At 41.2% G+C, this 17,052-nt stretch overlaps 1 protein-coding gene across 10 annotated transcripts in view; it reads right to left on the reverse strand.

The window, feature by feature from the left end:
- The window catches only part of MRTFB (myocardin related transcription factor B), a 271,179-nt gene that overhangs the window by 221,574 nt on the left and 32,553 nt on the right, over positions 1-17,052 (reverse strand). For 7 of the 10 annotated variants that reach the window (XR_016350715.1, XM_075899334.2, XM_075899331.2 and 4 more), the window contains exon 1: positions 1,681-2,349. The exons of 1 other annotated variant lie outside the window; for it this stretch is intronic. The gene's annotated coding sequence lies outside the window, so the exon portion shown is untranslated. Of the gene's footprint in view, positions 1-1,680; positions 2,351-17,052 lie in introns of those variants that run through there. 2 more of the 10 variants (XM_075899342.2, XM_075899332.2) reach the window with 2 other exon arrangements.

The raw sequence follows: 17,052 nt of genomic DNA on the forward strand, positions 1-17,052 counted from the left end.
CCAAATGTAGCTACTGCAGAGGCTGCCAAAATAACAGTTTTATTAATTCAAAAGTTGGGCATTTTTCCATCTGAAGGGGAAACTTATATAACATTAAGGCAGAGCCACAGCTCCCCATACATATCAAATAAATGAAAATACATATTGTACACACAGTATCGAGTAATCAAACATTGTCATTTCTAAATATTTTACATATATTAATGAGAGCTGAGCAAATCATGTGTGATAATTTTGAAGTGTTTTTACTGTTTATGAAAAATCCAAGAATGGATAGTTTCTCAAATTTATTTCATTATTCAATACATTATTCTTTGGAGTTTGTATACAGTATAACTTGCTATTTAAGCTGAACTGCTAGTTGCAAATACTCACCAAAAAAATCACATAATATTGTTTACCTTCAATTTTTGGATGACTGTAATTTGTACAGTTTTTTTTTTTAATAAAAGGTAAATTTATTAAAAATAAACAAAAGTAATACAAGCATGGGTAAGGCAAATTGGTTTAACAAATGTATGTGTGGGAATCTTTTGTAACAATTATTTATATTCTTTCTTCTATGCCAAGAATCCTAAAATCTTTCACAAATTTTAAGCTGCTTTACACCTACATGCAAATGTGCTGCAAATACATTATCTATTTCACATACAATGCTGATTAATCAAATCCCCAATTGCAAAAAAGTCCAAGGATCTCAAATCATATCAGAAATAATTAAGTCTTTCAGAAAACCCAGTGAAAAGGTAGTTATTATTAACCCTTTCATGAGTAATTAAGGAATTTGAAAATGTGACTTGGAAATCAGGGTCAGATTACCTTAAACAAGCCAAACATCTCTCTTCCATTCATGGATTTCAAGGCTAATCAGTGTTAATATGATCACCTGGTCAAACTTGTATATCCAAGGTCATATTTTTCACCCAATGATTTCTGAATCTAGTCCAGCAATCTATGGTCAAATTAGAGCATAAAGGGCTTTTCTACATGAGGAAATTTACTGGCAAAGTTTTAAGTGCCACATCTGAAAAATGCATAAATGAAAGCAGAAAAAACCCCACTCTTATTCCAGACAAAGGGAAGAAGGGGCTATATTTGTGCACCTATATTACTATAGCAATATCTCTATAATTATGCTACTCAGTTTCCCTTTATAGACAAGCCCTGTTTATCTGACAGAAATAGTGCACCATCTCAGCTGGTGCTAGTCAGATTCCCAAAGGCCCATTGCCCCCAACCCAGAACCCAGTGAAACGGGCTCCATTTTCAGGGGGGCTGCTGCTTTGACACGGGAAACAGGCTCTTTTGGGCACTGCATCCTGGCACTTGTCCATGGCCGGGGTGGCAGGTTTGCTGCCCCCCACCTCCACAGGCCTTTGTACATGGCCTCCCGGTAGAAAGCAGCCACCTCTGGCGGGAGATGCAGCAGCTTCAGCAAGAGCCAGGCAAGCTCCCTTGCTGCCACTCACAGCCCTCAGTGCCAATGCCAGACACGCTGCCTTCCCCTAACCTATGGGCAGGGCACGTCGCCCAGCGACTGCTACCACCTCTTACTAAGGGGAGGGGAATAAATAATCCCCCCGCCCTCAGCTACCGCACAGCCTGTCACGTGATGTACCCTCCCCCGCGGACCCCATATGGAAGCACCCAGCAGCTGCTGCCCGTCCGCCCCTCACTCACCCTTTCTCGTCGTCGCCGCGGACATGTGCTCTCGCGAGCGTTGCGGCGAGACTTGTTTCGGCCGCAGATTGCGCGCACAGACCGTTGGCTTGCGGCAGAAGGGCGGGGGAGTCTGTGCGCGCGTTCCTGGCTGCGGCCGCCTCGCACGTGTGGGTGGCAGAGGAGAGGCAAGGGCACTTTCTCCATCCGGGTCCTTTTCTTTCCTCTTGCGGGACCGCCGGCTTGAGCGGGGAGGGCGGCTGCGTCCAGGGCCCGATTAACGCTCCTGGGGGCCCAGGCAGGGCTGCTGATTGGGGATAGGGCCAAAATGCGGGGCTCAGCGTGCAGCTCGAGGCAGGCGGGGGATGCGGGCTCTGGCGCGGGGCTGGAGAAGAGGGACGGGGGCGCAGGAGGGGCTGGGGCTAAGGGATTTGGAGGGTGAGAGGGGGCTCAGGGCAGGAGGTGAAGGTGCGAGGTCTGGGCAGGAGTTGGGCTGTGAAAGGGGGTCTGAGGGAGGGTACAGATGGGATGGGGGTGCAGCTGCTTACCCAGGACAGCGCCCTTTGATGTCAAAGGGGGCCACTCTCACCGCTCACAGTGGCCAGGAATAGGAGCTCTGGGGGCTGCCAACAGCTGAGGGCATTTCAGGGTCAGCTTCCTGATGTGTCAAGTATCAGAGGGGTAGCCTTGTTAATCTGAATCTGCAAGAGCGGTGAGGAGTCCTGTGGCACCTTATAGACTAACGGAAGCTTATGCTCCAACACTTCGGTTAGTCTATAAGGTGCCACAGAACTCCTCGCCGCTCTTCCTGATGTGGTGCTCTGCACAGTGATGTAGCTTCAGTGTTCTTGCACAAATACTATGATGCTCCCGCTCAGGGATAAGCCCTCTTGTGCAAATGCTTTTGCGCAAGAGGGCCAGTGTAGACAGGCAAAACTGTTTTGCTCAAAAAAGCCCTAATGGCGAAAATGGTGATTGGGGCTTTCTTGCGCAAAACTGCGTCTAGATTGGCACAGACGCTTTTCTGCAAAAAGTGCTTTTGCGGAAAAGCGTCCGTGCCAATCTAGATGCCCTTTTCCGCAAATGCTTTTAACGGAAAAACTTTTCCGTTAAAAGCATTTGCGGAAAATCATGCCAGTCTAGACGTAGCCTGGGAGTACCAGTCATGGAGCTGAAGCCAACTGCTAAGCACTGCTTAAAAACTAAGTCTGTGGGACAGAGACCATTATGATGCAGTTGTCTGATGCTACAGTATCACAAAATATGTACAAACATGAAAGAAAGCAAACTATTAGTCATTTACATTTTAAAATTAAAAAATAATATGGGCAAAGTTAATTTTTTGCATCAGTCTTTCTATGACAACAGACATTATTTCAAGTGCCTTTATCATGTGAATGTGGCCTTAAATGCAGACTGAAGTCTAAAGACAAAATCATAAAACAAATTGAGAAATTTAGTATTATTAATTCACCATTGCTAGTTAATTTTACAAATTAATATTAACCAAGGATTTGGCATAACAAAATTAATGCATTATGTTGAGTGACATGGAAGATTGCCTGTATTTTGTGAGATTTTATTCTAAATTGATTTGGATCCTGTGATTCCTCCTATTACATGGGGTAACCGAGAAGGAGAGAAATTGGGTAACAAAGTGCCTCCTCACCCTGCAGAAAGTAAGACAATACAGCATGACATACTCCCCACTTCCCTTAGTCCTGGTCTTCACTATGGAGGTATTTCAAAATAATAACAAGGGGAGCATCCACACTACCACACCCGTTATTTGAAAATAAGAGGCTGGTTATTTTGAAATAACTTCTGCTTTCCACGAGGAATAACACTTATTTTGAAATAGTGTTAGTGTGGATGCTCCACTGTTGCTATTTTGAAATAATACTCCGCAGAGTATTATTCCAAGTAATTACTCTCTAGTGCTTTTTGGTGCTCTAAGCTGAGGTAGCACATCCACATTAAGGAAGCCTGCCTCGGACTAATTACAAGGCTTCCCCTTAGAATGGACATGCTATTTTGAAATTATTATTTTGCAAATTATTTTGAAATAAGTTAATTCAAAATAATGTCCTAATGTAGACATATCCTTAGATACCACAAAGTTAGATGTCATGTAAAATCCTTATATACATAGGCTGCGTCTACACTGGCATGATTTTGCACAAATACGGAAAAGTTTTTCTATTAAAAGTATTTGCACAAGAGACCGTCTATACTGGCATGTACCTTTGCGCAAAAGCATCAGTGCCAGTGTAGACGCTCTTGCGCAAGAAAGCTCCAACAGCCATTTTAGCCATCGGGCTTTCTTGCGCAAGAAATTAACTTGGCTGTTTACACTGGCCCTCTTGTGCAAGAATACTTGCGCAAGAAGGCTTATCCCTGAGCGGGAGATTCGGAGTATTTGCACAAGAACCACTGATTTTGTACAGTACAAAGTCAGTGTTCTTGCGCAAATACTCGTGGCCAGTGTAGACAAGCGGCAAGATTTTGTACAAAAACGGCCGCTTTTGCACAAAATCTTGCCAGTCTAGATGCACCCATAGAGTTCTGTGGGCTTTTTGGAGTGGATCTGGAGATTTAGTCTGTAGGCATTCTCCCTTCATGACTACACAGATTTCCAAATTTAAAATCCAAGCTTCTGTGATTTTTCTGGCACAGCTACAAAGGAATGACATAGTATTGGCATACCAAGACAGGTTCCCAGAAGTTAACAGATCCACAGAGCAATGTGTAGACCTAGGGATGCACAAAGTTGCAAAAAGAGTACTCTAAGGAACTTCTGTCTCTGCAAATTTAGTGGTATATATTAGGGATGTTAATGATTGGGCATTTGTGTAAACATGTAAATGCTGGAAATGTAGCAGTTACACGTTTACACACGGTGGGAGGGGGCAGGCAGGAGCTGGTGCAGGAGTCTCTGTGGAAGTCAGCAGGGGGTGGCTTCATGGAGCTGGCATGTGCGGAGAGCCAGCTTAAAAGCCGGTTCCCCCTGCCCTGTGATGTTGACTCTGGGAGGCAGCAAGGGGCAGGTAGGTAGCTTTGAGAAGTCAACGTGTGGAGAGGTGGCTTAAAAGTCAGCTCCCCATGCATATCACAGGCAGCAATGGGAGAAGTGCATGTAGTGAATAGGATTAACTGATAAACCCAGGTTTATTGGTTAATCATGTAATCGACTACATATTAACATCCTTAGTATACATCCCATAAACATCCTTTCCAAGGGGACATTAAGAGGAAATTAAAGATAGTCTTACATATTAGCCTGGGCACTCTGTCCCCATTACCTACCGTGGAGGACAGCTATGACATTGGCCTTTAGTTGCATGGAATTAATAAAACAGGAGTATTGAAATTTGATAGATATTTTATCATATTGATGTTAGAATACAAGCTACCACAATTAAAAGACAATTTACAGTATATTAGGCTTATTTTAAGTGAAATCATCAAGGGAATTCCAAACTTCTTGAAAAATATCATTTTAAAAGTCTCACCCTGTTGAACATTAATATCCTGCTAGATTGTATATGCTATCATTATATATGAAGTTACGAGGTATTACTGAAAAATATTGTGAAACTGGGAACTCCCATTGTTGGCCTTTCAAGTACAACAATGGAAAAGGCAAACAGCAGTCAAAGAAAGAATCAGCTGTTCCGGGAACTGTACACAATAGAGTCTTCTCACAGAGATAACAAAGACAATGGAGACCACCTGCCAGTGGTCCCAGACCAGGATATGGTCAGGATCTATGACCTTGCTTGTGTCATCTCTCAGGGTGAGACACTGCTTGCTTCAAATTCTGTTTAGCTTGTAGAACTCAAACTGCTAATTTAATTTGTTTCTTAAAGTAATCAACTCTTATTTCTATGCATGCTACTTATAATCACTTCAAATCTGTCTATCAGTGGCTAATAGATCTGTTTCCTGTTTTACCTAAAATAGGGTATTTTGGTTGAAGTGCTTGGGAAATCTCAGTTCAGTTTACAAAGGCTAGTCTGTTTCCTCCACACATTGAAGGAACTGTGGACTGGGTACTGAACTTAAACTGATCATATTTTTGGCCAGTGCTAGATGGTACAGTTCTGGGGTCTAATGGCAATGAGCAGAGGAATTGGTTGGAACCTCTACTGTTGGCTGATGAATGGATGAGAAAGCATTCATGTAACTCAAATGGGTATGTCCCTACCTGTAGATGTCAGTGTATGTATAGTACCTGCCAGAGGTTTGTGTCTTGACATAGCATCACAGGGCAACAGGGATACCCCAGGTTGGTAGGACAGAAGGCTCAGTGATTGCTCAATCTAGGATGCACCCCAGGAACTTCTGTCACAATAATCTCCAGAGTATTTTAGAAAACTAGAGTCAGAAAAACTTACATTCCTGCAGAAAAAGAGCATCTTTCCTCTAAACAAGCCAATTTAGGAAGGCAGGGAAGCGGGGAGGTTGGGTGGAAGGAAAATGGAAATCACTTATGGGAGACCAGGAAAAAAGCATGGTGAAAATATGTTGCTTACTTAATCCATACAGAAAGCAGCAAGAAGGCAGCACAAGAACTGATATTCATGCCCCAGAATTGTAGTACATACAATACCCCCTCCTGTATTTGTTCCTTCTGTTACCTGTTCTAGAGAAGGCAATAGAAAGCCGATTGGTGCGGAGATGCACATAAATCAGAGGGAGACTTCTCTTAGAGGAGAATCCATTGATAGAGATTCTCTAAGCTGTAGTCAGAAAGAGAGGAGGGGAGAGGGAAAACCATGGGCCAGAGCAGACAAACAACCGCATACAAAGGAATCCACTGCATCAGGGAAGGGAAGACAAATAACCAGTGGCAAATTTCGAAAGTGCTTGTACACAAATGCTAGGAGTCTGACTAATAAGATGGGTGAACTAGAGTACCTCGTATTAAATGAGGAGATTGACATAATAGGCATCACTGAAACCTGGTGGAATGAGGAAAATCTGTGGGACATAATCATACCGGGATATAAAATATATCGAAAGGATAGAGCAGGCCGGGTGGGTGGCGGAGTGGCACTGTATGTGAAAGATAATGTAGAATCAAATGAAATAAAAATAGTAAGTGAATCAACATGTTCAATAGAATCGCTATGGATAGTAATTCCATGCTCCAATAATAAGAAATTAGCAGTAGGGATATATTACCGACCATCTGACCAGGACAGCGATACTGACATTGAAATGCTGAGGGAGATTAGAGAGGCTACCAAAATAAAGAACTCTATAATGATGGGGGATTTTAATTACCCCCATATTGACTGGATACATGTCACCTCAGGAAGAGAAGCGGAGATAAAATTTCTCAATGGCTTAAATGACTGCTTCTTGGAGCAGCTAGTGCAGGAACCCACAAGGGGAGAGGCAATTCTCGATTTAGTCCTGAGTGGAGTGCAGGATCAGGTCCAGGATATAACCGTTACTGGACCGCTTGGGAATAGTGACCATAATATAATAACATTCAACATTCCTGTGGTGGGAAGAGCACCTCAGCAGTCCAGCACCCTGGCATTTAATTTCAAAAAGGGGAATTACACAAAAATGAGGAGGTTAGTTAAACAGAAATTAAAAGGCACAGTGACTAGAGCCAAATCCCTGAAAGCTGCATGGAAACTTTTTAAAGACACCATAATTGAGGCCCAACTTAACTGTATACCCCAAATTAAAAAACATAGCAAGAGACCTAAAAAAGAGTCACCGTGGCTTAACCACCATGTAAAAGAAGCAGTGAGGGACAAAAAGGTATCTTTTAAGAAGTGGAAGTCCAATCCTAGTGAGATAAAAAGAAAGGAACATAAACACTAAAATCAAGTGTAAAAATGTAATAAAGCAAAAAAAGATTTTGAGGAACAGCTAGCCAAAAACTCAAAAAGAAATAACAAAATGTTTTTTAAGTACATTAGAAGCAGGAAGCCTGCTAAAAAACCTGTGGGTCCCCTAGATGATCGAGCTATAAAAGGAGCAATCAAGAACAATAAAGCCATTGCGGAGAAACTAAATGATTTCTTTGCTTCAGTCTTAACGGCTGAGGACGTTGGGGAGATTCCTGAATCTGCACCGTCCTTTGTGGGTGATGAATCTGAGGAACTGTCCCGGATTGAAGTGTCATTAGAGGAGGTTTTGGAACACATAGAAAAACTTAATGTTAACAAATCTCCGGGACCAGATGGCATTCATCCAAGGGTTCTAAAAGAACTCAAATGGGAAATTGCTGAACTATTGTCTGTGGTTTGTAACCTATCCCTTAAATCGGCTTCCGTACCTAATGACTGGAAGGTAGCCAACGTGACACCAATATTTAAAAAGGGCTCTAGAGGCGATCCTGGCAATTACAGACCGGTAAGTCTAACTTCAGTACCGGGCAAATTAGTCGAAACAATAGTAAAGAATAAAATTGTGAAGCATGTAGAAGAACATAATTTATTGGACAAAAGTCAACATGGTTTCTATAAAGGGAAGTCCTGTCTTACTAATCTGTTAGAGTTCTTTGAAGGGGTTAACAAACGTGCGGAAAGGGGGATCCAGTAGATATAGTATACTTGGATTTTCAGAAAGCCTTTGACAAGGTCCCTCACCAAAGGCTCTTGTGTAAATTACATGGCCATGGGATAAGAGGGAAGGTCCTTTCTTGGATTGAGAACTGGTTAAAAGACAGGAAACAAAGGGTAGGAATAAATGGTAAATTTTCAGATTGGAGAGGTGCTGTACCCCAAGGGTCAGTCCTGGGACCAATCCTTTTCAACTTATTCGTAAATGATCTGGAGAAAGGGGTAAGCAGTGATGTAGTAAAGTTTGCAGATGATACCAAACTGTTTAGGATAGTCAAGACAGAAGCAGACTGTGAGGGACTCCCAGAAGATCTCACCAAACTGAGTGATTGGGCAACAAAATGGCAAATGAAATTTAATGTGGATAAGTGTAAAGTAATGCACATCGGGAAAAATAACCCCAACTATACGTACAGTATGATGGGGGCTAATTTGGCTACAACGAATCAGGAAAGAGATCTTGGAGTTTTCATGGACAGTTCTCTGAAAACTTCCACACAGTGTGCAACGGTGGTCAAAAAGGCAAATAGGATGATAGGCATTATTAAGAAAGGGATAGAAAATAAGACCCAGAATATCTTACTGCCCCTGCATAAAACTATGATACGCCCACATCTTGAATAGTGTGTACAGATGTGGTCTCCTCACCTCAAGAAAGATATTTTGGCCTTGGAAAGGGTTCAGAAAAGGGCAACTAAAATGATTAGGGGGTTTGGAACGGGTCCCATATGAGGAGAGGTTAAAGCGACTGGGACTTTTCAGTTTAGAAAAGAGGAGACTGAGGGGGGATATGATAGAGGTATATAAAATCATGAGTGGTGTGGAGAGGGCCGATAAAGAAAAGTTATTAGTTCCCTAAATAGAAGAACTAGAGGACACCAAATGAAATTAATGGGTAGCAGGTTTAAAACTAATAAAAGAAAGTTCTTCTTCACACAGCGTGTAGTCAACCTGTGGAACTCCTTGCCAGAGGAGGCTGTGAAGGCTAGGACTAAAATAGAGTTTAAAGAGAAGCTAGATAATTTCATGGAGGTTAGGTCCATAAAAGGCTATTAGCCAGGGGATAAAATGGTGTCCTTGGCCTCTGTTTGTCAGAGGCTGGAGAGAGATGGCAGGAGACAAATCGCTTGATCATTGTCTTCGGTCCACCCTCTCTGGGGCACCTGGTGATGGCCACTGTCGGTAGACAGGATACTGGGCTAGATGGACCTTTGGTCTGACCCAGTATGGCCGTTCTTATGTTCTTATCCCATAAACGATGAAGCATAAACGGTCTCATTTTACAAAATTTCATGTTTACATGGGGCTAGTAACAAATGGAATTGATTAAGAAAGTTATATGACAATCTTAATAAGATATATACTACAGTAGAACCTCATTTATGAACACAGCGTTATAAAGTATACAATCAGGCAGCAGCAGAGACAAAACAAAAAAAGCAATTGCAGTTCAGTACTGTGTTTAATGTAAACTACTAAAAAAAAGAAAGGGAAAAGAAAAATAAGGAAATTGTGTTTGTGCTTGTTTCATTTAAATTCGTATGGTTAAAAGCAACATTTTTCTACTATATAGTAAAGTTTCAAAGCTGTACTAAATCAACATTCAGCTGTAAACTTTTGGAAAAAAATCCCATAACATTTTGTGCGAGTTATGAACAACCTCTATTCCCGAAGTGTTCATAACGCTGATACTATAGTCATAGAATTAAACCTTTAAAACAATTGGCATACAGAAAAAGAAAAATACAGAATAATCTGGAGCTATTAACTCCAGTGTGAGCTACATAAAAATGCAAACCAAGAGAATATCTGTTTGAAATCAGCATTGGAGAAAATTACAGAAGATGGTTAGATAGGTATAATGAATGACAGATTGCAAGGCTACAGCAAAAATGGTCAACATGATGGTTGGAATTAAGATGAGAGGTAATAATCTGTCTGGCCTCATTCAAAGAAGCTGTGTACAATTTTGAGCACTTAATTCTACTATTAATAAAGCATCAGTATCCAAAAATGAGCAACAGAAGATAAAGGGCTAACTTGTCCACCATGAGCTCTCTTCATTGAAAGAGATGGTGATGCCATTGCAAGGAAGCAATGTGATCCTGTGCTGTTCCATCTAGACTGTTCCAAATTATGCTAATAGGGCAGGAGAAGCAGAGATCTGCCACATCCCCAGGCTATTTTAAGGTGAGGAGCCAGCTCTATGCCAGCTGAGAGTTGTTTGCACCACGTGATCAGTACAAAGAGAATGGAACATAAATTAGAATCTGACCTACAGATCTGACAATTCTCAGAATTATGAGGAAAGGTTAAAGGAATTTAAGATTCATAAAAGTAAAGGCAATGGAGAGAGATTATAGTTCTATACAAATCAACGAGTGAAAATAATACAGGAAAAAAGTGAAAAGTTATTCAAGACCTAAACTTAAAAGTAGCATGGGACAAGGGAACTGGGGAACATTTGTAAGGGGTAAACATGGCAAGATAGCAGAGACGCATGTGTAGGAAAACTGCAGAAAGAGGAACAGAACATATGGGAGGAGAAAAATTAATTAAGATAAGAAGTAGATTGTATGAATAATTTCAGAAGTGTCTCCACTCTGTTAGAGAAGGGCAATAACCACACTGGCTGTGTCTACACTGGCAAGTTTTTCCTCAAAACCAGCTGCTTTTGCGGAAAAACTTGCCAGCTGTCTACAATGGCCGCTTGAATTTCCGCAAGAACACTAACGATCTCATTAAGAAATCAGTGCTTCTTGTGGAAATACTATGCTGCTCCCATTCGGGCAAAAGTCCTTTTGCGCAAAAGGGCCAGTGTAGACAGCTCAGATTTGTTTTGCGCAAAAAGCCCTGATCACGAAAATGGTGATTGGGGCTTTTTTGCGCAAAAGTGTGTCTAGATTGGCACGGATGCTTTTCCGCAAAAAGTGCTTTTGCAGAAAAGCGTCCATGCCAGTCTAGACGCTCTTTTCCGTTAAAAGCATTTGCGGAAAATCATGCCAGTCTAGATGTAGCCACTGTGTAATTTAAGTACCATTAACAAACTGCGGGATTGTCTATACCACACAGTTTTGTTGACAAAACAGTGGACATGTACACACTACAATGCCCCTTCTGCTGACAAAGCTTCCCTTTTTAGCCAACAAAATAAAACCACCTCAAGAAGAGGTGCAGAGTTTTTTACAGCGAAGTTATATGAACAAAGTGTCAATGAAGACACCACACTTGGTTATGTTGCTATAAATGTCCGCCAGGAGTTGTCCCACAATGCCCACCCTGATCACTCTGGTCAGCAGTTCAAACTCTGCCGCCTTGCATCCAGGTACACAGGCATCCACTCCTCCCCCTTTACAGGTCCAGACATTTTTGAAATTTCACTTCCTGTTCGATTGGTGGGACAACTCATATTGTATCTCACTATCTGACCAGGGCATTTCCATATGGCAAATGTTCTCCCACTTGGAGCACTCCTGAATTGTTGGTTCTGCTTGCACTGTGGGGAGAGGGTGCTGTGCAAATCCCAGTTCTGTTTCGGCCCAAGTTTAATGCCTATGAGCAGATTTTTCATGGCTTGTTGGATAAGGGCTATAAATGGGACGGTCAAACCATCACTCTGATGCTGTGCCAAAGACCTGCCACTATATAAGGAGCTAGATGACATCCTTGTCAGTTACCCCAACTCCAAGAGCTCCATGGATAATTTGGTAGGGCTTCAGGCAGTGGATGAGATGAGTCAGAACTTCTTTTTCTCTCCTCTGCAGTCCATCTCTGGCATTCATGTAGGTGAAGAGAGCTCTGGTAAGTGATCTTTTTTAGTTGATGCTGTTTTGTAATATGCAGTTCTTCTCTGTATATTCTAGAAGTGGGTGATAGAATAGAAATGTACAAGACTTGCTATGTTTGAACATGCTCCACATTCCCCTGGGCAGTTAAGCAGCATAGCTAATCCATACTGAGGTTTCACAAGATTCCTCCAGAGAACAAACCCATCTATTTCAAACACATTGTCAAGAGTCAAAGACCTTCAAAGCAGGATGTGATTAATGGCCCTGCATATTTGAGTTAACACTGCCTCAGCAGCCAACTTCCCAACTCCAAACTGATTCATGATTGACTGATTGCAGTATGGAGTCACCAGCTTCCACACATGCTCAGCACATGTTTCTCCAACAAGAGGCAGCTCTCATTCTGGTATCCTTGTGCAGCAGAGTAAGGATGAGTTCTGCATACAATTCCAAGAAGGTGGCTTTTCACTTCAGAAAGTTCTGTTACCACTTCTCAGCATCCCAGGCCTGTATAATGATGCAATCCCACCACTCCATGCTTGTTTTCTTAGCCCAAAAGTTTCTGCTGACCCTCTTTAGCTGCTCTGTGAATGCTGAAAGCAATCTGGTGTTGTTTATTTCCATGGCATGCAGCAGGTCAGGCAATTCTGATTCCAGTTCAGACTGGAAGCTCATGATGCATTGTATGACCATCTGCGACGTGTTCATAACAGTGACCACAACATTAGAGAACAGTGAGGGATCCATCCTTTCAGACAGAGATGTCAGGCACACAGTAAATGGAAGCCATTGAAAAATGCTATGAAATTCAGTCAGAAGCCCAGGGAATTCTGGGACAGAAAGGACTGCATGATGGGATATTGAGCTTGCACTCATGATATAATGCAATCCACTCTGTCTTCCCGCAACTCCTACCAGCAGAAGACGGCAAGTTGCTTCCCACAATGTACTGCTCTCACTGTCGATGCTAGAGCAGCAAATGTGGACATGCTTTGCCAAAGAAGGAGCCTACTGTGAACGTGTCACACAATTTGGGGACACACAACTCTGTAGTGTAGGACAAAGTGGATACATAACAGCTCATCTTATTACACACTTGGAGCTTAATCATTCTGAAAGCGGAGAAACAACAAAAGAGAAAAAAGCTGGTTAGCAGTTTTAATTAACACAATGCTAGTACATTGTTTCAACAAAAGCACGGTGATACTAGTCAAGATATAACCAGGAAGTGAAACCAAGAGTATATTTAAATATGCAAATAACTATTCAAAAACAGTTAGTCCCACAAAATCATTCAATGGAAACTGTCCAATTCAAAACAATAGCACTAATCTTCCAGGCGCCACCTTTCCTGTCTTGGGCATGAATACATACAATACTTCTTTACTTTAATTTCTCTGTATTGAGAAAAAAATCAATATTTGCTTCCAAGAATAATAATAATCTTTATAAATCCTTACTTAAAATAGAAGTTAGAAAAATGGGCAAAAGTAGAATGCCCTTGATAGGATTATATTAGTTTCCAAAGAATATGGACTTGACTATAAATACATTAAAAGCAAGAGGAAGACCAAGGACAGGGTAGGCCCACTGCTCAGTGAGGAGGGAGAAGCAGTAACAGGAAACTTGGAAATGGCGGAGATGCTCAATGACTTCTTTGTTTCGGTCTTCACCGAGAAGTCTGGAGGTGTGCCTAACGTAGTTAATACAAGCAGAGAGAGGGTAAGTTTAGAAGATAGGATACACAAAGAACAAGTTAAAAATCACTTAGGAAAGTTAGATGTCAGCAAGTCACCAGGTCCTGATGAAATGCATCCCAGGATACTCAAGGAGCTGATAGAGGAGGTATCTGAGCCTTTAGCTATGATCTTTGAAAAATCATGGAAGACAGGGGAGATACCAGAAGACTGGAAAAGGGCAAATATTGTGCCCATCTATAAAAAGGGGAATAAGAACAACCCAGGAAACTACAGACTGGTCAGTTTAACGTCTGTCCCAGGGAAGATAATGGAGCAGGTAATTAAGGAAATCATATGCAAACACTTGGAAGGTAATAAAGTGATAGGGAATAGCCAGCATGGGTTTGTGAAGAACAAGTCATGCCAAACTAATCTGATAGCTTTCTTTGATAGGATAACGAGCCTTGTGGATAAGGGAGAAGCGGTGGATGTCATATACCTAGACTTTAGTAAGGCATTTGATACGGTCTCGCATGATATTCTTATTGATAAACTAGGCAAATATAACTTAGATAGGGCCACGATAAGGTGGGTGCATAATTGGCTGGATAACCGTAGTCAGAGAGTTGTTAACGGTGCTAAATCCTGCTGGAAAGGGATAACAAGTGGAGTTCCGCAAGGGTCTGTTTTGGGACCCGTACTGTTCAATATCTTCATCAATGATGTAGATATTGGGATAGAGAGTACGCTTATTAAGTTTGCAGATGATACCAAACTGGGTGGGGTTGCAACTTCTTTGGAGGATAGGGACATAATTCAAAATGACCTTAGCAAGTGAGAGAAATGGTCAGAGGTAAACAGGATGAAGTTTAATAAAGAGAAATGCAAAGTGCTCCACTTAGGAAGGAACAATCAGTTCCATACATACAAGATGGGAAGCGACTGTCTAGGAAGGAGCATGGCAGAAAGGAATCTAGGGGTCATAGTGGACCACAAGTTGAATATGAGTCAACAGTGTGATGCTGTTGCAAAAAAAGCAAATATGATTCTAGGTTGTATCAACAGGTGTGTTGTAAGCAAAACTCGTGAAGTCATTCTGCCGCTCTACTCTGCACTAGTTAGGCCTCAGCTGGAGTACTGTGTCCAGTTCTGGGCGCCACATTTCAAGAAAGATGTGGAGAAATTGGAAAGGGTACAGAGAAGAGCGACAAGAATGATTAAAGGTCTAGAGAACATGATCTATGAAGCCAGGCTTCATGAACTGGGCCTGTTTAGTTTGGAAAAAAGAAGATTAAGGGGGGACATGATAGCGGTTTTCAAATATCTAAAAGGGTGTCACAAGGAGGAAGGAGAAAATTTGTTCCTCTTGGTTTCTGAGGACAGGACAAGGAGTAATGGGCTTAAAGTGCAGCAAGGGAGGTTTAGATTGGACATTAAGAAAAAATTCCTAACTGCCAGGGTGGTCAAATATTGGAATAAATTGCCAAGGGAGGTGGTGGCATCTCCCTCTCTGGAGATATTTAAGAACAGGTTAGATAGATATCTGTCAGGGATGGTGTAGACGGAGCTTGGTCCTGGCTTGAGGGCGGGGGGCTGGACTCGATGACCTCTCGAGGTCCCTTCCAGTCCTATGAATCTATGATTTTATGATAACAAACTGCCCAAATTCAAGCACACATCAAAATGTACTCACAACTACATAACTGAATTTCTGCAACTCAGATTAAAAAAATCAGAATTTTTGAAATTCTCCCTTCACTCAGCTATATTGTAGAGATTGTACTGTCTTTTTTTCATGTGGCTTCTTTCTTTCCTTCATCACTGTAGACCAAGAAGAGGAAGCTGAAAATTAGATCCTCCCTAACTGCATAAACTATTTGTTTCCACAATGTTACTCAGCATGCAATTTTGACTCTACCTCTGTTCCATATTAAGTACACTATTAGAATCTCACTTGCCAAATCTATGCTGCAGCTTATCATTTTACTAGCAAAGGGTCTATAGTTTACATAGATTGAACTCTCATTGAAATCAAAGGCATTTTTTCTTTCACTGAGGGTATGTCTACACTATAGAGTTTTGTTGGAAAAATGGCCGTTTTTCCAACAAAACCTGAGTTATATCCACACTGCAATTGCATTCTTCCGAAAGTAAATTGAAAGAACAGAGGGGGTTTTCCGGCACTGGTAATCCTTTTTCTACGAGGAAGAAGCTGTTTTCTGAAAGAGCTTTTTCAGAAAAAGGTGCGTGCGGACGGGGAAGAGGGAGTTCTTTCGAAAGCAGAGGAAAGAGAAAAAGCACAGGTGCCCTGGTGGCCACTCTGTCCATAGTAATCACAGCTGAAATTCAAGATAGCGTCCATTCAGTGTGAACGCTATCTTTCAAAAAAGCAGATCGCTTTTTCAATGCGCTTTTGTGTGTGGACGCTCTCTTTCAGAAGAAATTTCTTCAAAAGCTCTCTTCTGAAAAAAGGTTCTTCCAAAAGAAGTCTGCAGTCTAGACATAGCCTGAATCAGCTTACCTTTAGTGGGATGCTCTGTTTGCGTAAGTTTCACTGCTGTCTAATACAGACAGAAATGTGTTCTACAGACTGCAAGAGCATATCACCTCTTGGCCCATCTGAAGAGCATAACACCAACAATTCTGTGTTTTTAATCTCCAGGCTTATAGAGGAGCAGCACAATTTGGCCATAAGTGAGAGAGTCAGTTTGAAACAAAGAAGGAAAATGACTTACAATGTCTTCTATTAGGATCATATATTCCTATATATTAGGAAATATATTTTAGTGCAATATATATATATATATATATATATATATATATATATATATATATATATATATATATATATATATATATATATTAGTGCACTGTAAAAGAGGAAAATTGGTCCAGGGATCTGATTATCTGCAAGTAAACTGTGATATCTGATTACTTGTAAGTAAATTGTGGAAAAAGGGGATCGTATTATTCAGAGCACAATAAAAAAAGTCTTCACTAAATCACTGGATAAATTATTATTGATAAGCTGTATGCTGTCTTATTTCCAATCTATTCAATTAAAAAACAGCTGTTACAGGAAGAAAGGGCCAAATTAATCTCTAGAGTAATTCTACTGAATTCACTAGTTACAGTTAGAATGAATTTAGACTTCATATCCTAAAATAGTTTGTTCAGAATCATTTTGTAAACAATTTTAGAATTTCCACTTCCAGTTTAGGTCATGTTGACCTGTATCACATACTGCACACTGGATGTCATCAGTGACTTCACGAATGATTTTATTTGACATACTAACATACTAAAGGAGTTTTGTCATATAGGACATGCGACAAGTAT

This window comes from Pelodiscus sinensis, chromosome 15, assembly GCF_052426305.1.
Source record: "Pelodiscus sinensis isolate ZL-2025 chromosome 15, ASM5242630v1, whole genome shotgun sequence".
Lineage (NCBI taxonomy): Eukaryota > Metazoa > Chordata > Testudines > Trionychidae > Pelodiscus > Pelodiscus sinensis.